The 24,299-nt window shown below is 51.8% G+C and overlaps 1 protein-coding gene across 1 annotated transcript in view; it reads right to left on the bottom strand.

Annotated features, from left to right (window-relative positions):
* TPH2 (tryptophan hydroxylase 2) overlaps positions 1 to 24,299 on the bottom strand; it is a 63,001-nt gene that overhangs the window by 5,832 nt on the left and 32,870 nt on the right. The gene's annotated exons all lie outside the window — the stretch shown is intronic.

Genomic DNA, 24,299 nt, shown 5'->3' with positions numbered 1-24,299 from the left:
GAAGAGCAAGGGGGCTGGAGAAGGGCCTGGAGCACCTGGGCTACAAGGAGGGGCTGAGGCAGCTGGGGGTGTCCAGGCTGGAGAAGATGAGGCTGAGGGAGACCTCATTGCTCTCTGCAGCTCTCTGAAGGGAGGTTGGAGTGAGGAGGGGGCAGCCTCTGCTCCTTGGTGGCAAGAGACAGAACCAGAGGAAATGGTTCCAAGCTGCCCCAGGGGAGGTTCAGGCTGGATGCTAGGAAATATTTCTTCACTGAGAGGATTATCAAACATTGGAATGGTCTGCCCAGGGCAGTGCTGGAGTTCCCCATACCTGGGGGTGTTCAAGCAGCTGTGGAGCTGGTGCTAGGGACATGGTTTAGTGTTGACCCTGCAGTGCTGGGTCAGAGGTTGGACTGGATGAGCTTGGAGGTCTCTTGCAGCTGGATGGATTCTGTGATTCTGTGATATAAACAAGGTGCCTTAACATGGAATCATACAAGGCAGTTGTTCTGCCTGTCTAGGAACCTCTCTGAGATCTAGTTCAGAGCACACAGCTGCAAGGTCCAGCTGCTGCTACTTTGAAGCCCAGCACCTATTTAAGTGCTGTCTTGAGTTAGAAAGAGCTTATTCATATGCATGTGTTGAACTAAGGCCTTAGTCTTCACTGGGTCTTACTCTGGCATAAATGAAGAACCAATATGCCACTGGGCTTCTTAAGCTACAGGAGGAAAATGACCAATCCCTCCAGTTCCGTAGGTCTACACTCAACCAGGCAACTGATCTGCCCTGTCAAACCAACCTGCTAAATCAGCACAGCAGTACTGATAACAGCACCACAGCTAGCCTTGCTGTATCCACCCAAGGAAGAGAAATGTTAGCAATCATACAATGGCCTAGGCTGGAAGAGATCTTAGAGATCATTCAATCCAACCTCCCTGCTGTGGGCAGGAAGCCTCTCACCTAAGTCCAGGTTACTCAAGGCCCCATCCAACCTGGCCTGGAACATCTCAAGTGTCAAGTGGAGAGAGCAAAGCTCTTTTGGGTGGTGCACAGCAGTAAGCCAAGGAGCAATGGAGACAAACTTGACCAGAGAAGGTTTCAGCTCAGCATGAGGAGAAACTTCTTTGGTGTGAGGGTGGCAGAGCCCTGGAGCAGGCTGCCCAGAGAGGTTGTGGAGTCTCCTTCTCTGGAGCCTTTCCAACCCCACCTGGATGCATTCCTGTGTGGACTCCCCTGGGTGGTGCTGCTCTGGCAGGGGGTTGGACTGGGTGGTCTCTGAAGGTCCCTTCTGACCTCTAATGTTCTGTGACACTGTGATCTCCAGGGAGGGGGCATCCACAACCTCTCTGGACAATCCATTCCAGAGTCTTGCCACCCTCAGAGTGAAGAAACTCTTCCTAAGACCCAACCTAAACCGATTCTCCTTCAATGCAAATCCATTTCCCCTTGTCCTACCAGTGGACACTCTTGTAAAAAGTCTCTCTCCTGCCTTCCTGTCAGTTCCCTTCAAGTATTTTAAGGCAGCTATAAGGTCCTCTCAGAGCCTCCTCTCCTCCATGCTGCACAATCCCAGTTCCTTTAGCCTATCCTCACAGCAGAGGTGTTCCAGCCCCTGGATCACCTTTGTGGCCCTCCTCTGGACTTGTTCCAACAGATCTATGTCCCTCTTACTGTGGGGACACCAGAACTGGAGGCAGTATTCTTTTGAGGGTGTCAGGGAGTGATAGGGCTGGGGGGGATGGAGCAAAACTAGAAGTGGGGAGATTCAGATTGGATGTCAGGAAGTAGTTGATCCCCATGAGGGTGGTGAGAGACTGGCACAGGTTGCCCAGGGAGGTGGTGGCAGCCTCCTGCCTGGAGGTGTTTGCAGCCAGGCTGGATGTGGCTGTGAGCAACCTGCTGTAGTGTGAGGTGTCCCTGGCCATGGCAGGAGGGTTGGAACTGGCTGAGCCTTGAGGTCCCTTCCAACCCTGTCAGTTCTGTGATTCTATTTGAGGTGGGGGTCTCAGCAGAGCAGAGCAAAGGGGGAGAATCACCTCTCTTGATCTGCTGGCCACACTGCTCCTGATGCATCCCAGGATGTGGTTGGCAGGAAGTGCAGAGAGCCAGCCCATTGTCCATTCAATGAAAGAGAAGACAGCCCTGCTCCTGGGGCACTGAGCTTTAGTCTGGTTTTGTTGTTACACATCAAGGTTGCTTTTTGATGTCAGATCAAACAGGCCAGACTAAGCTGGTAACTATTTCTACACAGAAAGGCTGTGAGGAGTTGATTTCTAACTCACCCAAACCCACATTGCTGCACATTGCTGTGCATGGGTGTGCACTTGTCACCTTCAGGCTTTGTCCAAAGGGACCCAACCCCACTGAGCCTACAACATTAACATGTCTTTGCAGGGAACATGCATTTAAGATGAGAAGCAGCCCAGGATTTGGTACTAAATCTAATGCTTTTCTGAATAACTTGAGAATGGATCTCAGTGTGATAGCCTTTTTTAGGTCTATTTCCTCTTCAAGCCCTCCTCCTCTTCCAGGCTGAATATCATGCTAAATGCAAAAGAGCAGAAATTAACAGCTCTTTTCTGTAGCACAAATGTTTGGGAATGGAGAAATGATTCATTTCTCTGCCTCTCAGAAGTTCCTGTAGGGCCAGTGATTCATGCAGCACGGCACAATGGAGGAAGAAGCAATAAAAAAGACTCAAAACATGAGCCCTGGTGTCTGATCCCAACCTCTGAAGTCAGCTGGGAGGAAGAAAAGGTTGCAGAGACTTCAAATGTCTTGAGTCAGATTCTATCACAGCAGTCAAAGGCACTGAGGTCCACGAGAGGAGGTGAAGGCACAACATTGCCAAACAAAAAGAGTCACAGTTCCATCGCTGGCTTTGCAATGGAATCAGCTAAGCCAAGCTGGCACAAAGGTTCTCATGAGATGCAGTGGCTGATGTCACCACTTGAGAGGGAGGCCAAGGCAACTGGTTTCCCAAAAAAAGACATCTCAGGGTCACACAGCCAGGCAGAGAAAATGACCAAAGCATCACTAGAGGAGTGAAGAGTGAAGCTGAGAGTCCTAGTGCCAAGAAGAGCACCAAGTGTAGCTTCCCTGCCTAAAGAGTTTGCCAGACACTCCTCCAGGAGGCTGCAGTCCTGGTACTGTCCATGTTGCCCCTGCCAGCACTGAGCCACTCACTTCAACCTCACTAAGAGCTTTTCCATTTCTCCCTCCTGCTCAACTCACTTCAAAGAGCCTGTCAAGCAGTGGTTCCTACACCCTGAACATGAACACCCCGACAGCTACACAGCAGGTCTGGTCTCCTGCTACAACACAGTCATCAGAGGCATTATAGCAGAGAGAAAGGGGAGGTCCAGTGTGTGTTTGTTACAGACCTGTAAAAGCAGTCATGACTTTGTCCCTAACCCTAACCCTTATGAGCAGACTTTCTTCAGGCTGAGGAGGACCAAAGCAATGTCATGCTGCTGCAGGAGAATGCCCACTAAAGCAATCTATAGGGGCAGCAGAGGGAGGGAAGAGGATTGCTCTCCATCCCTCTTGAGGAGGTGCATGCCTGGGGAAGGAAGGGGCAGCTGGTGGAGAGCTAACAGTCACAGAAGCACAGAAACATTCAGGTTGGAGCAGAGCCTCAGGATCACCAGGTCTAACCCAGAGCCCTACTCTGCAAGGCTCACCCCTAAACCACAGCCCCAAGCACCACAGCCAAACCACCTGCAAACACAGCCAGCCTTGGGGACTCCACCACCTCCCTGGGCAGCACATTCCAACCCCTGACCAATTCCTTGCCCTCAAAAAAGGTTTCCTCATGTCCAGTCTGAACCTCCCCAGGGGCAGCTTGAGGCCATTCCCTCTTCTTCTGTCACTAATGACCTGGGAGCAGAGCCCAGCACCAACCTCTCCACAACCTCCTTGCAGGGAGCTGTAGAGAGCCAGGAGGTCTCCCCTCAGCCTCCTCTCTTTCACACTAACCATCCCCAGCTCCTTCAGTTGCTTTTCATCAGATTTCTTCTCCAGGCCCTTCCCAGCTTCCTTGCCCTCCTCTGCCCTGGCTCCAGCACCTCCACATCTCTCAAAGGCACAGGGGAGAGCCATGCAGGCTGCCCAGGGTTGGGGTGTTCATGAGGCAGAGGGAGACCTTGATTTCACTTCCTCTGTGATGGAAAAGCAGCACATGAAGAGGAAGCTTTTTTTACCTACGTTCAAAACCTGTTATAATTGTTACTGTTCTGAAAGGCAGTTATGAGTCAACACTTGCTGGTGGGAGCCTGTCTTCAGCACGGGTAAGACTTGCACTCTCAGTATAGCTCACCCAAATAAAGTGCATACAAAGTGACCAGATGAGAAAAGCACTTCTGCCTACTACTGACTCGTGGCATTAAGGCTGCAGCATCTAGAGAAGCACTTCAAAGGGAAAGCTGATTTGGGGATCAATTTGCCACATGCAGCAAGGACAGCTCCTGTATTTAAGCTATGGAAATGAGATAGCTCACCCAATGCTGCCATCTTCAGATCCTTAGCCAGCAGCACACCGTTCCTGCCACCTCCCACTCAACGACACAGAGACAGCTTGGTGCATTAGGAGACTCTGCAGGCTTGGGAAAGGTGTGCTCCCAACTCTGCTAACATTGAGGTATACTGATAAGGAAGTTAAATATTAGCTATGTAGAGACACACTCATAGAATCACAGAATTGTCAGGGCTGGAGAGGACCTCAAGGCTCAGCCAGTTCCAACCCCCCTGCCACGGGCAGGGACACCTCACACTACAGCAGGTTGCTCACAGCCACATCCAGCCTGGCTGCAAACACCTCCAGGGATGAGGCTTCCACCACCTCCCTGGGCAACCTGTGGCAGCCTCTCACCACCCTCCTGGGGAAGAATATAGAATTAACCAAGTTGGAAAAGACCTTCGAGATCATCCAGTCCAACCTATCACCCTCCTTGTGGCCTTCCAGTATCTGCAGGGGGCTCCAAGAAAGCTGGGGAGGGACTTTTGAGGGTGTCAGGGAGTGATAGGACTGGGGGGGATAGATCCAAGCTAGAGGAGGGTAGATTGAGATTGGATGTGAGGAAGAAGTTGTTCCCCATGAAGGTGGTGAGAGCCTGGCACAGGTTGCCCAGGGAGGTGGTGGAAGCCTCATGCCAGGAGGTTTTGAAGGCCAGGCTGGATGTGGCTGTGAGCAACCTGCTGTAGTGTGAGGTGTCCCTGCCCATGGCAGTGTGGGTTGGAACTGGCTGAGCCTTGAGGTCCCTTCCAACCCTGACAATTCTGTGATTCTATGACTTTCACGAATTCCATAGTCAGGAATTAATCCTAAGAATCCATGCAGCAAAGTTGTTTTCTTTCCCCGCCTGTGAGCTGCCCAGGTGGCAATGTGGATGCTGATGCAGAGCTTCCAGTGACTCCTGTCGGTGCTTGCTTTCTTCGCGCAGGGTTGGTGCAACTAAATATGTGAACAGCTGCTCATTTTTCAATCCCAAAGACATCAATGGGCTCAAAAAAAAAGGAGCTTGCATTCCACATTTGACTGAAATTATTGGAAATTCACAGTCTGCTGGGTGTTACCAGGACTGCTCCACTACAAGACACAGAGAGATGTAGCCCAGGTAACCCAGGCAACTAGGCAGCCCCCGTGCTGGAGCCGGGGCTGTAAGTCACAAGGGCTACCTGACAGCTATTCGTGGGGCAACACCAGGGAGGAGAAATGCAGGGAGATCTTGCTTTTTTAACAACAAATGAACCTCCTGAGGAGCTTCTGAATAGATCAGAAAGAAGCAAAGGAGTAAAATTCAATGGCTAAGTCTCTCATTACAGATGATTCTTCTACCGGCACCAAAGGCAGCGACCCCAGGCACAGCTCAATAAGAAAACAGACTTCAATTCTTCAGTTGCCTTCTCAAAGTAGTTTGTTCAGTCTGCCACTTTGAGATGCATTTAGGCTCACTGAAATGAGGTTTCTTTGGGGGATTTTGAGTTGTGTGTATATTTAGTGGTATTCTTCTTTCCTCCCCCCTCCCTCCTCTGACTGCTTTGCATTCAGAGCTTTCACTAAGGGTGAATGCTTGGAACAACCTCTTTACAAACAGAAGTTTGAATGGATGTGCTGCTGCTCATTAGAGGGAGTGCTTCAGGAGAGTTCTTTACCTTGCTGTTGCTGGCCACAGCACACAGTATCCCTGCACACAAACACCTTTGAGGCCTGACAGGCTCAGAGCAAGCAGGTGCTGTAGATAGTGAGCACAGGGGGGGCTTACCCCCTCGTGAACACCATGAAATCATCTCCTTCTCTTCTCTTCAGCAGTTTCTAAAGAAAGGCTCATAATGGTAACCACAAGGAAAACATCATCCTGAGTTTGTAAGGCAGCAGAAAACCATGTCTCAAACACCACTATGCCTCCAGCAGGGAGGCAGCTCTGCACCTCCAGCAGCGGGGAGGCCAGCCAAGGCAAGACACTGGGCATGGCAGCTACCTGCCTTGCAGGTGTACTACTGGGAGCATCCTCTCTGGAACATGCCTGGCCTTCAAAACCTCCAGGCATGAGGCTTCCACCACCTCCCTGGGCAGCCTGTGCCCGGCTCTCACCACCCTCATGGGGAACAACTTCTTTCTAACATCCAATCTGGATCTACCCACTTCTATTTTTGCTCCATTCCCTCCAGTCCTGTCACTCCCTGACACCCTCAAAAGTCCCTCCCCTGCTTTCTTGTAGCCCCCTTCAGAGACTGGAAGGCTACAATAAAGTCTTCTTGGAGCCTTCTCTTCTCCAGACTGAAACACACCATCCACCACAAACCTTCACACCTCACAGGTAGCAAGAAGGGATTGTCCTTAGGGCTCTGCCATTCTGCTTTCCACATCTTTATCCTGCTGGTTCTTCAAACTAGGACCTAACAAAGCCAACAAAACCCAGTCCAGGTTTTATATGCTGTGTAGGCAAGGGCTGGAACCCCAGGAGTGCTCCCTCCGTGCTGTGGTTTGTACTACAGCTTGGAGACTATGACCCTTCCAGCCAAGAGCCAGGGATCTGAACACTGGCAGGTTGGCAGGACCTCTGGCAGCTGGAGCCAGCAGCTCTACAAAAGCCTAGCCCAGCCCTCAGGACCTGCTCTGCACAGTTACCTGTAGACCTCAGCAGTGGCCAAATACAGTTACCCCTTCTCCAGAAGGACCAAATTCCACTCCTCAGCAAGCATGATAAAAGCAAGACTCAGGAAGGCATAAAGTTGGCACACTCCTCGAAACACCAAGAAAACCTCCCCAGGCTGCAAAGGCAGAGTCTGTCCTTTCAAACAGGCTGCACTGCTCTAAGGAAACTGCCTAAGGGGAATCCTGGCCCTGGATTCTCCTCCTCTTATCCTGGGAGAAGCTTTTGACTGGAGGTAAATCCACAGATTACCAAGAGGCAGAGGTGCAGCAGCAAATGAGGGTACAGGAGATCTTCATTCTGTAAGCAGAGTGTTTACTGAATCAATGCCCCATGCCAGTCCACTGCCAGAAATAATTACTGCAGCCTGCAAGGCCTCTGTGATAACAATCCTTGGCCAGCCCAGCAACAGAGCCTTAAAGCCCTTCCTGACAGGCACTGCCCTGCAGAAGGCACCAGACACATGTGGTGCTTCTCATCTTCTCACGTTGTTCCCTGGAGCAGGCTGTGTCCCCCACTAGCTGCCAAGCCAATTGCTGCACTGGCAATGGCACTGCAGGGAGCAATGCAGAAGGGCCACTGAGCTTCCCATGACAGTTTAGACAGGGAGGGGCATGAGGGTCTTGCATGATCAGCAGCAGACTCACAGAAACATTCAGGCTGGAAAAGAGCCTAAGGATCACCAAGGCCAACCCAGAACCCTACTCTGCAAGGCTCACCCCTAAACCACAGCCCCAAGCACCACAGCCAAACCACCTGCAAACACAGCCAGCCTTGGGGACTCCACCACCTCCCTGCCCAGCACATTCCAAGCCTTCACCACTCTTGCCCTGAGAAAAGCAGTTCCTAATGTCCAGTCTGAACCTCCCCAGGGGCAGCTTGAGGCCATTCCCTCTTCTTCTGTCACTAATGCCCTGGGAACAGAGCCCAGCACCAAGCTCTCCACAACCTCCTTGCAGGGAGCTGTAGAGAGCCAGGAGGTCTCCCCTCAGCCTCCTCTCTTTCACACTAACCATCCCCAGCTCCTTCAGTCTCTCCTCATCAGATTTCTTCTCCTTCCCAGCCCTTGCCAGCTTCCTTGCCCTCCTCTGCCCTGGCTCCAGCAGTCCTAATGTACCTGCTAACAGGGGGAAGTTCTGTCTTCAGAAAGGAGAGCAGCTTCCTGGGGCTGGAAGGATCTCAGAACCAGCCAATGAGGTTTTTCAAACTCTTATTCCAAGGGGGAAAAAAATTAATAATAATCATAGTGCCCCACTTCTTCACTGTCATAGCTGTTTCACATTTATTCTGGAGGAGCAAGAAAGGATAGGGCTGCATTGCAGAAAAGCCCAAACCAGCATCCACACTCATTTTCTAAGCATTAAATAGAATCACAGGACCATAGGATCAACCAGCTTGGAAAAGACCTCAGAGATCAGCAAGTCCAACCTATCACCTAATACCTAACACCTCCTGACAACTAAACCATGGCTCCAAGGGCCACATCCAAGCCTTTCTTGGACACCTCCAGGGATGGGGACTCCACCACCTCCCTGGGCAGCACATTCCAATGGCCAATCTCTCTTGCTGGGATGAACTTTCTCCTCACCTCCAGCCCAAACCTCCCCTGGCACAGCTTGAGACTGTGTCCTCTTGTTCTGGTGCTGCTTGCCTGGGAGAAGAGACCAACCCCCACCTGGCTACAACCTCCCTTCAGGGAGTTGTAGACAGCAATGAGGTCTCCCCTGAGCCTCCTCTTCTCCAGGCTAAGCAACCCCAGCTCCCTCAGCCTCTCCTCACAGGGCTGTGCTCCAGACCCCTCCCCAGCCTCACTGCCCTTCTCTGGACACCTTCAAGTGTCTCAACGTCCTTCTTAAACGGAGGAGCCCAGAACTGGACTCAGTGCCCATGGTGTGGCCTAACCAGTGCTGAGCACAGGGGCAGACTTCTGGCATCTGTTTACTGATAACTCATTTAACGGTTCAGACTTGTTTTCAAACATCACAGTTTCCAACAGCAACACTGCATTTACATTCAATGCTCTTTTAATCACACAAGTGCAAAGGGACTCCCAAAAAGCTTTTGTGGCTCTTAATGCATCTGCTTAACCTGCCTTGCCAAAAAAAAAACAGAGAGAAAAGATAGTAGGCATCAGCACAAAAAGTTCTATTCATGTCAAGCTGACAGACAGATCAAAGCAAAGTAGCTCAGGGAATTTCAAATATCTATTAATTTTGCTACTAAAAATATAACCAAATTGAAGATGTTTTTCACAGCCCCAAACAAAATCTGTTTCAAGGATAGTTGAGCATCTCCTCCTGGCTCCCCAGTACTTAAGCAGTGAGGGCATGCAAAATCAATCTATCACAAGCACAGGGCAGGCAACTGAGGCACCACTGAGGTGCCTGCCAGAAGTCTGCAAGCACAGAGCAAATCCCGTGAGCCTGTACTCAGCAAGGTGGGAAAAGGCACGCTGAGCACGTGCCTGTGAGCAGAGGGAGCACGCATCCTCACTCTCCAAAATGCAAGCGTCCAGGGAAGGGCCACGAGGATGAGCAGAGGGCTGGAGCTGCTCTGCTGTGAGGGGAGGCTGAGGGAGTTGGGGTTGTGCAGGCTGGAGAAGAGAAGGCTCTGAGGAGACCTCATTGTGGGTTATCTGGCAGATCCCAGCCAGACACCTGGGCAGCATCGTTCAGTGAGCTTCTGGCAAGAGAACCTCACCTGCAGTCTCCGAAACCTGTTTTGCGCAGCACTCCTCAGCTGCTCTGGCTCCATGGGAAGCATGGATGAAGCCAAGGCCCCCACCTGTGCATCCACACCACCGACATTCCTCAGTCCTAAGTGAGACCAATACCACAGCTGAAAGGAGTAGCTACATGCTGAGCTCCTTCACTTCCCCACACACCTGTGTGCTGCTTTTGGCAGAGCTTCACATCTTGTGCAAAAGACTCAAATCATTACCCCTGAGGTGACAGACTCAAGTATGTCAACCTACACCACAGAAAAAGCAAGGAGTCTGTACAGTCAGCAGGTCTGGACCAGGCATGAATATCTTCACAAGGGATTTTCACAGGGGCATGCTATGACCAAAGGAAAATGAGTGTAGCAGTATCAGTATGGAAGATATCTTCACAGAGCCTAGGATTAGCTCTTTCCTTTAGCATACCTGTGCAAGCACAGGGGCAGTCAGGAACAGCAGCAGCAATATATTAGAAGAGAAGAGAGGAGAAGAGAAGAGAGAGGGGAGAGGAGGGGAGGGGAGGGGAGGGGAGAGAGGAGAAAGGAGAAAGGAGAGAGGAGAGAGGAGAGAGAAGAGAGAGAAGAATAGACCAGACCAGGTTGGAAGAGACCTTCAAGATCATCGTGTTCAACCCATCAACCAATCCAACCCACCTAAACAATTAACCCATGGCACCAAGCACCCCATCAAGTCTCCTCCTTCAGTTCTGGGCTCCCCAGTTCAGGAGGGACAGGGATCTCCTGGAGAGAGTCCAAGGGAGGGCTACAAGGATGCTGAAGGGACTGCAGCACTGCCTGGGGAGGAGAGGCTGAGAGCCCTGGGGCTGCTGAGTCTGGAGAGAAGACTGAGAGGGATCTGATCAATGTGTATCAATAGCTGAGGGCTGGGGGTCAGGAAGGAAGGGACAGGGACAGCCTCTGCTCACTTGTGCCCTGGGACAGGACAAGGGGCAGTGGATGGAAACTCCAGCACAGGAGGTTCCACCACAACATGAGGAGGAACTTCTTCACTGTGAGGGTGCCAGAGCCCTGGAGCAGGCTGCCCAGAGAGGTTGTGGAGTCTCCTTCTGTGGAGCCTTTGCAGCCCTGTCTGGATGTGTTCCTGTGTGACCTGTGCTGGATTCTATGCTCCTGCTCTGGCAGGTTGGACTTGATGTTCACTTTGGGTCCTTTCCAACCCCTGACATCCTGTGATCCCAACCATTTCCCTTGCTGCTTTGCACACACACACATTACCTTTGTTTAAACTTTTATTACTGTAACATCTGTGCTTGCTTTGTAGTTGCTACCCATAATGATTGTGCAATGAGCAGCTGCTCTCTGGAAGCTTATCACAGAACTACAGAGTGGTCTGGGTTGGAAGGGACCTCCAAAGGCCATCCAGTCCAATCCCCCTGCAGTCAGCAGGGACATCCCCAACTAGATCAGGTTGCCCAGGGCCTCACTGAGTCTCACCTTGAATATCTCCAGGGATGGAGCCTCAACCACCTCCCTGGGCAACCTGTTCCAGTGTTCCACCACCCTCATGGACAAGAACTTGTTCCTGACATCCAATCTCAACCTGCTCTGCTCTTCTGTTGGGTTCTTCCTTTTGGTTCAGCTCCCCCTGTTCTAAGGCTATCTGTACATCTATAAGGCTGTCTTTACATTTCACAGAATCACCAAGGCTGGAAGAGACCTCAAGGATCATGGAGTCCAACCTGTCACCACAAACCCCATGACTAGACCATGGCACCAAGTGCCACGTCCAATCCCCTCTTGAACACCTCCAGGGACGGTGACTCCACCACCTCCCTTCGGCACTTGGTGCTTTTCTGCTGACACCTTTGCTACTCTAGGTCAAAAGAGAAAACAAACATTGGGGGGGGGGGGGAAAACAAACCCCTACAAAAAAAAAATCATAAACTCCTTTGCACCTATTTCTGAGCCTCTCTCAAGCACAGTATCACAGTGTCACAGTATAGCTAAGGCTGGAAGAGACCTCGAGGATCATCGAGTCCAACCTGTCACCACAGACCTCATGACTAGACCATGGCTCCAAGTGCCACATCCAATCCCCTCATGAACACCTCCAGGGATGGTGACTCCACCACCTCCCTGGGCAGCACATCCCAATGATGAATGACTCTCTGTGTGAAGAACTTTCTCCTCACCTCCAGCCTAAATCTCCCCTGGCACAGCTTGAGACTGTGTCCTCTTCTTCTGGTGCTGCTTGCCTGGGAGAAGAGACCAACACCCACCTGGCTACAACCTTCCTTCAGGGAGTTGTAGAGGGCAATGAGGTCTCCCCTGAGCCTCCTCTTCTCCAGGCTAAGCAACCCCAGCTCCCTCAGCCTCTCCTCACAGGGTTGTGCTCCAGACCCCTCCCCAGCTTTGCTGCCCTTCTCTGGACACCTTCAAGTGTCTCAATGTCCTTCTTACACTGAGGAGCCCAGAAGCAGATCCAACACTGAGCTGGCAGAGGCCTGCCCTCCTCAATCCCACAGGTTCCTCCCGAGCTCTTTCTCTGGTGGTGAGCCTCACCCTCATTGCTGTTGCAGCGGAGCACATGCTCAGAGTGTGAGCCATTGAGCCACCAGCAAAGCTGACTATTGCAGAATCTGCAACTCCTTAATGAAAATGAAGTTGCTACTGAAAATAAACAAGCATAATTAGAAAGGCAGTGCTGTGTGAAATTTGCACCCTTCTCTTGTTAACCTCCATGTCAAAATGTATTACTTGTGTGCACATAAATTTGCATTTGCAGCTCAATAACCTCACAGATTATGATCTAACCACTTTGGGAGGCATCATGCTACAAGAAATAAAAACAAGCCCAGTGTCTGCCTGCAATTTGTTATTTTATTAGAGGCTTTTTTTTCTTTTAGTGTTTCCCACTGCTCAAGGCTTGATCTTCATAAATTGCATCCTGTCTAAAAGCAGCTAAATTATTTCTATGGCAGAAGTTCTGATTTCTTCCCTGCTCCCAATTCAATCAACTCAGCTCTCTCCTGCATCTATCTTCCTCACCACAGGGCTGGGCCCAAGCACACAAATGCACAAGCCTGCTGGAGAGTAACACCAGCCCCAGTTATTCAACAGTGCAAAGTGTTGTCTGTTAGGGCAGCCTGAGGTCCTCTCAAGGAGCAGGGCAGTGAGCACTGCAGATTGAAGGGGGAACTGTCATGGAATCAGATGATCACAGAATCAACCAGCTTGGAAAAGACCTCAGAGATCAGCAAGTCCAACCTATTGCCTAATACCCAACACCTCCTGACAACTAAACCATGTCTCCAAGGGCCACGTCCAAGCCTTTCTTGAACACCTCCAGGGATGGGCACTCCACCACCTCCCTGGGCAGCACATTCCAAGGGCCAATCTCTCTTTCTGGGAAGAACTTTCTCCTCACCTCCAGCCTAAACTTCCCCTGGCACAGCTTCACACTGTGTCCTCTTGTTCTGGTGCTGCTTGCCTGGGTGAAGAGACCAACCCCCAGCTGGCTACAACCTCCCTTCAGGGAGTTGGAGAGAGCAAGAAGGTCTCCCCTGAGCCTCCTCTTCTGCAGGCTAAGCAACCCCAGCTCCCTCAGCCTCTCCTCACAGGGCTGTGCTCCAGACCCACTACAGTGACCTAACCAACCAGGCACCCTCATAACATCAGCTGAAGCCTCTTTCACATTCTTAACTTTGACTGACACAGTACAGAGCAGGAATGATCAATTTCCAGATGTAACACATCCCATGTTGACCAACTCAGCCCAGAAACCACCTAAAGCGGGATGTCTGCCTTTGAAAATATTTTGTAGAGCAGCTTTTCACACCTCTGCCACAATCCCAACCCTAGCACTCCAGCTCCATTCACTGCAGTGGCTGGCACAACATTTCTCCTTCTCCACCACCTAAATTACTTCTCCCATCCTCTCACAAAATGAGCAGCACAGAATAACCTCTTCCTGCCTTCTGCTGATCAAAGAACCACAGAAATGTTCAGGTGGGGAAAGAGCCTCAGGATCACCAAGGCCAATCCAGAACCCTGCTCTGCAAGGCTCACCCCTAAACCACAGCCCCAAGCACCACAGCCAAACCACCTGCAAACACAGCCAGCCTTGGGGACTCCACCACCTCCCTGGGCAGCACATTCCAAGCCCTCACCACTCTTGCCTGAAAAAAAGCTTTCCTAATGTCCAGTCTGAACCTCCCCAGTGGCAGCTTGAGGCCATTCCCTCTTCTTCTGTCACTAATGACCTGGGAGCAGAGACCAGCACCAACCTCTCCACAGCCTCCTTTGAGGGAGCTGTAGAGAGCCAGGAGGTCTCCCCTCAGCCTCCTCTCTTTCACACTAACCATCCCCAGCTCCTTCAGTTGCTCTTCATCAGCTTTCTTCCCCAGGCCCTTCCCAGCTTCCTTGCCCTCCTCTGCCCTGGCTCCAGCACCTCCACATCTCTCTTGTCCTGAGGTGCCCAAAGCTGGACACAGCACTGGAGGTGTGGCCTCCCCAGAGCTGAGTACAAGATAAGAAACTGTGCAAGGGACTTGGACCCTTCAATCAAATGCTGGTTGCTAAAGAAGGATTCTCTAAATCCTATTTCCCTTCTGCATGCAGCCCATTCCTCCCATCCCTAAGCAGCAAACTATGTCATCTCTACAATATTAGATCCACTCTTCCTGGCATATAAAAAGCTCCCAGGGCTAAGCACATCCCAAACTAGCTTAACTCCACCGTGCTGCTCTCAAGCAAAACTTGCATTAGGGTTTGACCTGCTTGCTTGCTTTCTTTTCCACTTCTAGCTGCAAAGGTGGAAAGGATTCAGGGAGGGAATAATATACTCAGAGTTACAGAGCATCCTCCACATGATGTACAACTAAAGAAAGTATTGCTCCTTGACCCAGAAAATGAAAGAACTCTGTAAAGTCATGATGGCATAAAGTGTAGAGGGATGGTATGAGCCTTCTCTCTTCAACTACCAAGGAGTTGGTAGGAAGCAGGTTAAAAGTAACAGAAGGACATAGTTAGCCAGACAGTGAAGAGTTGAATCATAGAATCAGCCAGGTTGGAAGAGACCTCCAAGATCATCCAGTCCAACCTAGCACCCAGCCCTATCCAATCAACCAGACTGTGCCACTAAGTGCCACATCCAAGCCTTTCTTGAACACCTCCAGGGATGGGCACTCCACCACCTCCCTGGGCAGCACATTCCAATGGCAAATCTCTCTTGCTGGGAAGAACTTCTTTCTAAAATCCAGCCTAAACCTCCCCTGGCACAGCTTCACACTGTGTCCTCATGTTCTGGTGCTGCTTGCCTGGGAGAAGAGACCAACCCCCACCTGGCTACAACCTCCCTGCAGGAAGTTGTAGAGAGCAAGAAGGTCTCCCCTGAACCTCCTCTTCTCCAGGCTAAGCAACCCCAGCTCCCTCAGCCTCTCCTCACAGGGCTGTGCTCCAGACCCCTCCCCAGCTTTGTTGCCCTTCTCTGGTCACATTCCAGCAGCTCAACATCTTAATTAAACTGAGGAGCCCAGAACTGGACACAGGACTCAAGGTGTGGCCTGACCAGTGCTAAGTACAGGGGAAAAATAACCTCCCTGCTCCTGCTGGCCACTCCATTCCTGATGCAGGCCAGGATGCCATTGGCTCTCCTGGCCACCTGGGCACACTGTTCAGCCAACAGTCATGGAGCTCTTTGTCAAAGTCACTGCAGCTACTGAAAAATGCATGTCTTCAGAGATCAGCAGCTGTCTCTGCACAAATATAAAGTACTCACATTTGACGCCAGGGGATTGGAAGTTTCTGAGAGGTCAGACACACGGAAAACATTTGAGAAGACTCAGAAATGCTCACCCTGTTCTTTCCTACATCCCTCTTAAGCAGCTCTTTGCAGCTGCACCTGGGCACCAAGCACCAGCCATGTGGCCTCACCAGTACAGCAGCTCTTACAGCCCCAAACCTGGACTCAGACTCCCTCCAAGCCTAGAGCAAAGGCATCAACAAACTGTCACAATTCCTGCAGAAAGCACTGAGCATTTGCTCCTCTTTCAGAAACTCAGCTCTTCACAGTACCTTCTCTGGACTGACAGCTGATTTTTATGTACTACAGAGCCCATCCAGTTCTGAGCTAAAAGCCCCTAGTTAGAGAGGGCTGCTGAGATTCTGGCTCTTGTGCCATCAATCTCTGCTGTGATGACCCTGGAAACACACTGCAGGGAAACACTGCACTCTTCTTCAATATTAAATATTGATCCCTGGAATCTACAAGTTGTTTTGCCCCTCAGCCCTGTTCTGTGATGTATGTATCTATTTGCTTACATCTGCTGTGGGAAGGACTTGACAGCAGTGCTTCAGATGCTCTATCAAAAACTATCACCCAAAGAAACCCTTAAAAAAAAAAGAGGAGACCATTACCTGTTATCATTTCCTTTAGAACACTCCTTGAAGCTCATGAATTAGGGTCTGCTTTCAGAGGAGTCAGTGAGCCCAGCAACACCTTACCAATCCATCAGTAAGTCAGCCTTCTCTCCCCATTCATAAAGACCTCTGTGGGTTTGGGGTCACAGGATGTTACGGGTTGGAAAGGACCTCTGGAGATCGTCCAGTGCAAACCCCCTGCCAGAGCAGGAGCATAGAATCCAGCACAGGTCACACAGGAACACATCCAGACAGGGCTGCAAAGGCTCCAGAGAAGGAGACTCCACAACCTCTCTGGGAAGCCTGCTCCAGGGCTCTGGCACCCTCACAGTGAAGAAGTTCTTCCTTATGTTCATAGTATCAGTCAGGGTTGGAAGGGACCACAAGGATCATCTAGTTCCAACCCCCCTGCCATGGGCAGGGACACCCCACACTACATCAGCCTGGCCAGAGCCTCAGCCAGCCTGGGCTTAAACACCTCCAGGGACAGGGCCCCAACCACCTCCCTGGACAACCCATTGCAGGGCTTCACCACTCTCATGGTGAAGAACTTCCTCCTCCCCTCCAGCCTGAATCTCCCCACCTCCAGCTTCATTCCATTCCCCCTAGTCCTATCACTCCCTGAGATCCTGAGCAGTCCCTCCCCAGCCTTCCTGTAGCCCCCTTCAGATACTGGAAGGCCACAATGAGGTCACCTTGGAGCCTTCTCTTCTCCAGACTGAACAGCCCCAACTCCTTCAGTCTGAGGTGTTGAGGTGGAACCTCCTGTGCTGGAGCTGACATCCATTGCCCCTTGTCCTATATCCCAGGGCACAAGTGAGCAGAGGCTGTCCCTGTCCCTTCCTTCCTGACCCCCAGCCCTCAGCTATTGACAGACATTGATCAGATCCCTCTCAGTCTTCTCTCCAGACTCAACAGCTCCAGGGCTCTCATCCTCTCCTCCCCAGGCAGTGCTCCAGGCCTTTACTGTTTAAGACATTCACAGGGTTCCATCAGCTTTCTCCTTTGCTTCTTGTACCAGTTTCAGATTCTGCCCTTGGGCAGTGTTCAAACACATCCACACCTGGTCACTGTCAGGAACACAGCCCAGCCCATCTACCAGTGAGCTGTAGCAACCACAGTGTTTTCAGGCTCATGACATGTGGCAGGACAATACCTGGCTACAGTGACCCATCACACCTGATTTCAGCTCTGTAGTTCTGGCATTTCCCCTGGGGATTGGTTCCTCTTCCCTAAGCGACACACACCAAAATCAGAGCCATTTCACATCTCTCCCAGAAGTCTGCCAAAACTGACTCAAGCAGTGATTAAATCATATTCACTCCCAGCTCTGCATGCTGCAGCTCCTTCATCCAGTAACTGCAGCTGGAAGCAGCTTCTTTGCAAGCCCCTTCAAATCACAGAGGCACAGAGAAAGACATTTTGGCCACTGGGATGTGCTGCCCAGGGAGGTGGTGGAGTCACCATCTCTGGAGGTGTTCAAAAAAGAGCCTGGATGGGGCACTCAGTGCCATGGTTTAGTTGATGAGATGGTGTTGGGTGGTAAGTTGGACTGGATGATCTCAAAGGTCTTTTCCAACCTGGTTAATTCTATTCTATTCTAAGATTCAGGCTGGAAAAGAGCCTTAGGATCACCAAGGCCAACCCAGAACCCTACTCTGCAAGGCTCACCCCTAAACCACAGCCCCAAGCACCATAGCCAAACCACCTGCAAACACAGCCAGGCCTGGGGACTCCACCACCTCCCTGGGCAGCACATTCCAAGCCCTCAACACTCTTGCTCTGTAAAAAGCTACCAACTAGGCCCAAATGACTGAATTCCTGGGTGGAACAGGCTGCCCAGGGGGGTTGTGGAGCCTCTGAAGATATTCAAGACCAACCTGGATGTGCTGCTGTGTGATCTGCTCTAGGTGCTCCTGCTCTGGCAGGGGGGTTGGCCTGGATGAGCCTCCCAGGTCCCTTCCAGCCCCTAACACTCTGTGACTCTGTGAAAGATTTGGTGATAAACTGCAGACAAAGGCACTCTGCTCACCTCTTTTGTGAGCCCCCCACCAGACAAGGAGCCCCACTTCATTTCACAGACACAAACACATCCTGCATACACTGCATCACCAAGAGGGCAACCTGAGCCGTGCTGAGGCAAGCCAACAGGATCTGGGAGTCATTTCTGCCATCCACAAGAGTGACAGACTCCTGCTTATCAGTCTGCAGCTTCACAAATGCAGAGGCTCTCTGGCTCCCAAGTCCACAAATTACAAGGGAATGCTGAAATGTCAGCCAAGGGGTGTCTTTTGGGTACAATTTTCCTGACAAAAATGTCTTACCTCCTGTGCAGTTAAAGGTGCTGCAAATGATATATAAATTAGTTGAAACACCTCACGTCAAGTCCTCCCTCCAGAAGGCAGGCAGCAAAGACAGCCTTGGTTTCTTTCTGTGCTGTGTGGAAGTAGAAAGACCAAGCATGCTTGGGGCAAAAAAACACCAAAATCACCTTACAAGGTCACAGGGAGCAGCACGAGCCATCAGTGCTGATGAGGACAATAATAATTAGCACCTAGCCATCCACTGCCAATATTGGATTTCCTCAACTAGCAACTGCATTGCACCACACTCTGAGCAGAGAAGTGACTCTGAGGACATCTGGGGTTGTTTCAGTAATAGGTCTCTCAGTCTGGCTTTGGTTTTGTGTTGTGTGTGTCACAGAATCACAGAATGTTAGAGGCTAAAAGATCTCCAGAGCTCATCCAGTCCAACCCCCTGCCACAGCAGCATCACCCAGGGGAGTCCACACAGGAATGCATCCAGCTGGGGTTGGAAAGGCTCCACAGAAGGAGACTCCACAACCTCTCTGGGCAGCCTGCTCCAGGGCTCCAACACCCTCACACCAAAGAAGTTTCTCCTCATGCTGAGCTGAAACCTTCTCTGGTCAAGTTTGTCTCCATTGCTCCTTGGCTTATTGCTGTGCACCACCCACAAGAGCTTGGCCCCCTCCACTTGACCCCCAGCCCTCAGCTATTGATAGACATTAATCAGATCCCTCTCAGCCTTCTCTTCTCCAGACTCAACAGCCCCAGGGCTCTCAGTCTCTCTTCCCAGGGGAGATGCTCAAGTCCCCTAAGCATCCTCCTGGCTCTCCCTTGGCCTCTCTCCAGCAGGTCTCTGTCTCTCTTGAGCAGGGGAGCCCAGAACTGGACTTGAATAGAATAGAATTAACCAGGTTGGAAGGGACCTTTGAGATCATCATGGCCAACCTATCATCCAACACTATCTAATCAACTAAACCATGGCACCAAGCACCCCATCAAGTCTCCTGGACACAGGATTGCAGTTGTGGTCTCAGTAGAGCAGAGCAGAGGGGCAGCAGAACCTCCCCAGCCCTGCTGGTCACACTTTGCTTGCTGCACCCCAGGATCCCATTGGGTCTCTTGGCCGCAGGGGCACATTGCTGTCCCCTGCAGAACTTACTGCCCACCAGCACTCCAAGCTCTTTCTCCATGGAGCTGCTTCCCAGCAGGGCAGTCCCTAACCTGTCCTGGTGCCTGCTGTTATTCCTCCCCAGATACAGGACCCTGCACTTGTCCTTATTGACCTTCCTGAGGTTTGCTTGCACCCAGCTCTCAGCCTGTCCAGCTCTGGCTGGATGGCAGCACAGCCTGAGGGGTGTCAGCCACCCCCCAGGTTGGTATCATCAGGAACTTGCTGAGGGTACTCTCAATGCCCTCAGCCAGGTCACTGATACAGATGTTGAACAAAACTGGACCCAGCACTGATCCCTGGGGAGCACCACAGGCCTCCAGGCTGACTCTCTGCCACTGATGACAACCCTCTGAGCTCTGTTGTCAAGCCTCTTTCTGTGTCTTTCCTCTTTCTGACTCTCCTGTAACATTGTAAATGAAATGGAAAAGCAACCACCCAACCAAAGCCCCAAACACTGCCAAGGCATTCCTCTGGCTCCCTCGGGATTCCAGCCTGCTGGTAAGAATGATTAAGTTTTAAAAGGAGCAGAAACCATTCCTCTCTCCTGATCCCCACCTGGCTGCCAGAATCAGCGAGGAGGATGACAGGAGCTCACATCCTTCCTTTCATCCCTCTTGCCCTGCCGCTGTCCTCCTCCCTCCAGCGGGCCAGCGCCACGCTCACCTCTCTAATCCCTGCTCTCAGCGGGGCTGCCTCGATGTGACTGATTGCAATTGAGCAAACACTTGAGGCCTGCCCGGGGGCCGGGCTGGGGCTCGCTCTGCATCAGCTGTGTCAGCTCTGCAGGGACACGGGCATCGCTCTCCTGCGCAGCTCAGGGCTGCCGGGGCGCAACGCGCGGATCCGTCGAGGCCAATCCCCGGCGGCTCCCGAGAGCAGAACGGAGCAGAAGATTAGGAAACGGCTCGCAACGATTCTCCCCTTTGTGCTGCGAATTCCTAGGAGGTGTTTGCCATTGTCCTGCCTGCCAGGGCTCAGCTGTTCCCGTGGCTGCCTTTTGGAATGGGTCGGGCCGGCGGCAGGCTGGGGCTGGGCGCAGGGCTTCCAGCTCATCAGTATGCAATGCGCTCTCCCTCTCCATTTGTTTCCCTGTTTACTTTGAAGTTGCCTCGCTGGAAGCCGCCCCGCTTTGCTCTGCTAAGGCTCTTGGCTGGCATTTCTCAGCACGCCGTGCCTCTGCTTTTTATCTAGGATGGAAATGGGCCCCAGTGCTGCAAAAGTCACTTAATGGCACCTCGGGTGACGTTTGGTGCCCAGCTGAATTAATTCCTTGGCCTCCTTACCCTCCATTCTGAGAGATGATCTTTCCACTTGCTCTCAAGCTGACTGTTTACCTGGCAAATTCTAGGGCAAGTAAGGTCTCTAATTGCCAAGCACCTTCCCCAGGGGATCCAGCCCCTCACTGTGCCTCAACAAAACAAAGTACCACCACCTGGAGCACCCTAAGCTCTCTCTCTAAATGCCTCTTCCACCTGAAAGAGCTATTTCCAGCATGGGAGGAGAAATCAGCTTTGACTCAGATACCAAACTCTGGCTGTGGTAAGGGAAAGTGATTCAGCTGTCTCCCTTTATTTTTGGCTGTGTGATTCAGGAGCAGCTCATTGTGCAGATGACAGAGTCAGTCATAACTGGGAACTTCTGGGAGGAGGGGGGGAGGAGTGAAAGCATTTATATAATACCCAGAGGTCACTTGCTGTTAATGCCTGGCCCCAGAGACACCTGTCCCAACAGGGTCCTCTGCAACAGGCCCATGCCATGCAAGGTTGTTCTGGAGTGAAAGTCCAGGCCACACCACCTTCCTCAAAGTGCCTACAGGGACAGGCAGTGTCTTTGGAGCCTGCAAGACCTGACCTCTGCTTTCCACTAACTCCACCCCTAGCAAATGTGCCAGGGCACTCACTGCTTGCAGGACTCCTCCATGCAAACAGCATTGTTTCCTTGGCAGACATCCATCAGAAAACACCAAGGGCCATACCCTGAAGCATGCAAGAGGAAGTGGCCCTGAGGAAAACATCCAGTCTGCCTAAGGCTGCTTTGGTTAAATACATTTAGTGGCCTCTTCTGGAGGACTACAGGATTGAAATGGCTGACTGGAGGAGGTGAGGGGTGTTCTTGGGGGGGTTCTCGGGGCCTGGGGAAGTTGTTGGGTTCCCATCCCTGGAGATGCTCGGAGGAGGCAGAGATGTGGTGCTGGGGGCCGTGGTTTGGCCCCAGCCTTGGCAGAGTTGGAGAATGGTTGGAGTGGACGCTCTGGGGGGGCTTTTCCACCCAAAACAATTCTAGGATTCTATAACATTGCCTGTGAAGAGGCTGTGTGAGACCTCAGATCCAATCCCTCCTGTCACTGAGAGGTTCCTTACAGCAGCCTGCTGGAGAGGACAGACATGAGCCACCAGTGACACCTGAGAAAGGAAGCAAGCAGAGGTGGAGGAAAGAGCAGATCCATCATTGCAGCAGCAAGAGGAAGGTCAGGGTAGGATCAGCTCTGGAATAAAATCACCTGGACTTCAATTTGAATGGAGAGAGAGCTGAGGAGCAGAACAAAGAGAGGAGGAGCCTGAGAGGTGACCTCATTAATGTTTATAAAGCTGTGCAGGGTGAGTGCCCAGAGGCTGGAGCCAGGCTCTGCTGGGGGATGCCCAATGCCAGCACAAGGGGCAGTGGTGGAAGCTGAGGCAGAGGAAGTGCCATGGAAACAGGAGGGAAATGTTTTCCTTGTGAGGGTGACAGAGCCCTGGAGCAGGCTGCCCAGGGGGGTTGTGGAGTCTGCCTCTCTGGAGATATTCAAGCCCTGCCTGGCTGTGTTGCTGTGTGATCTGCTCTAGGTGCTGCTGCTCTGGCAGGGGGGTTGGACTGGATGAGCTTTGGAGGTCCCTTCCAGCCCCTGACACTCTGTGATTCTATGAAATCACATGGGTACAGTCACCTTTTTTCAGCAGATGAGACTCCAAGCCACTGCTAAACCAGTGAGTGTATCAAAACTGGCAGTTTGGATCCACCTTCAACTCTGTGTCCCAGATATTTCCAGCCCTTTCAATCCCCACTGCACTTCTTGCCTCGAAAAGCAGCAGCATGCTGGATAAACTTGGAAGCAATCAATTCTTCTGCTGGCTCTCACAGGATTTGCCATGAGGTGCAGTGTGTAAAGATGGGAGCTGTTTTCTCATGCAATATCAGTTGTTGAGTTATTCCCAGCATCAGTTTTAACAGGGGAATCATACACTAAGCAAAACAACCAAACACACAATCATAGAATCAACCAGGTTGCAAGAGACCTCCAAGATCATCCAGTCCAACCTGCCACCCAGCCCTATCCAATCAAGCAGACTGTGCCACTAAGTGTCTAATTCAGGCTTCTCTTGAAGATCTCCAGAGACAGCTACTCCATCACCTCCCTGGGCAGCACATTCCAAAGGCAAATCTCTCTCTGTGAAGAACTTCTTCCTAACATCCAGCCTGAACTGCTCCTGGCACAGCTTGAGACTGTGTCCTCTTGTTCTGGTGCTGCTTGCCTGGGAGAAGAGACCAAGCCCCACCTGGCTACAACCTCCCTGCAGGTTGTTGTAGACAGCAAGAAGGTCTCCCCTGAGCCTCCTCTCCTCCAGGCTAAACACCCCCAGCTCCCTCAGCCTCTCCTATCCATACAGTGAGCTGTAGAGATGAGGTCACTAACTCACATCCTGACGCAAAGGGCTGCTGCATGACAGTGATTTGGAAATAGCAGTGCAGGAAGGCTGCCAGGGCAGATGGAGCTGAGAGCCCTGGCAACATGACCAGGGCCTTCTGGTGCAACCTGAGGGTCCCTCAGGCAAGGGCCAAGAAGGCTCCAGTAGGGTGGGCAGCAGCATCTGACCTCTTTAGCACACAAACTCTTGCAGATGTTGTGAACACACTGTGGTCTGGCACGTGCCTGAGTGTAGGTAAGATAGAACCCACCTCACACCTACTGCCTGAGGCACTTGACTTGGCTCTAGACCTGCAGCTGCACAGCTTTGGCTTAGTCATCACACATCTCCAACAGGAGCTGTAGCAAGGATGCTGCAAAATGCCCACCTCGAAATCCCTCACACTGCAGTGCAGGGAACAACTGCAAAACAGAGCAGTGAGGACAGGAACAGCCATGCAGAGAGCCAGAGTGGCCACCTGTGGAGGAGTGAGCAGTGCAGAGCTGAGAGCACGCACACACAAGAAGTGGGGGTGGGTTGGGGTTGGGGTCTTTTAACAAAATTACGTTGCTTGCTTGTTTTCACAATTTCAAGGACACAAAACCCATCTCTGTGAGGGTCCCAGAGCCCTGCAGCAGGCTGCCCAGGGAGGTTGTGGAGTCTCCTGCTCTGGAGACTTTCCAAGAAGGCCAATGGGGTCCTGGGCTGCATGCAGAGAACTGTGTCCAGCAGAGCCAGGGAGGTTCTCCTCCCCCTCTACTCTGCCCTGCTGAGACCTCACCTGGAATATTGCATCCAGCTCTGGGCTCCCCAGGTCAGGAGGGACAGGGATCTGCTGGAGAGAGTCCAAGGGAGGGCTGCAAGGATGCTGAAGGGACTGCAGCACTGCCTGGGGAGGAGAGGCTGAGAGCCCTGGGGCTGTTTA

The sequence above is a fragment of the Melanerpes formicivorus genome, unplaced genomic scaffold (assembly GCF_026170545.1).
Source record: "Melanerpes formicivorus ecotype bairdi unplaced genomic scaffold, bMelFor1.0.p_v2 SCAF_3, whole genome shotgun sequence".
Lineage (NCBI taxonomy): Eukaryota > Metazoa > Chordata > Aves > Piciformes > Picidae > Melanerpes > Melanerpes formicivorus.
The sequence above is the reverse complement of the archived record's forward strand: the minus strand, read 5'-3'. Positions and strand labels throughout refer to the sequence as shown.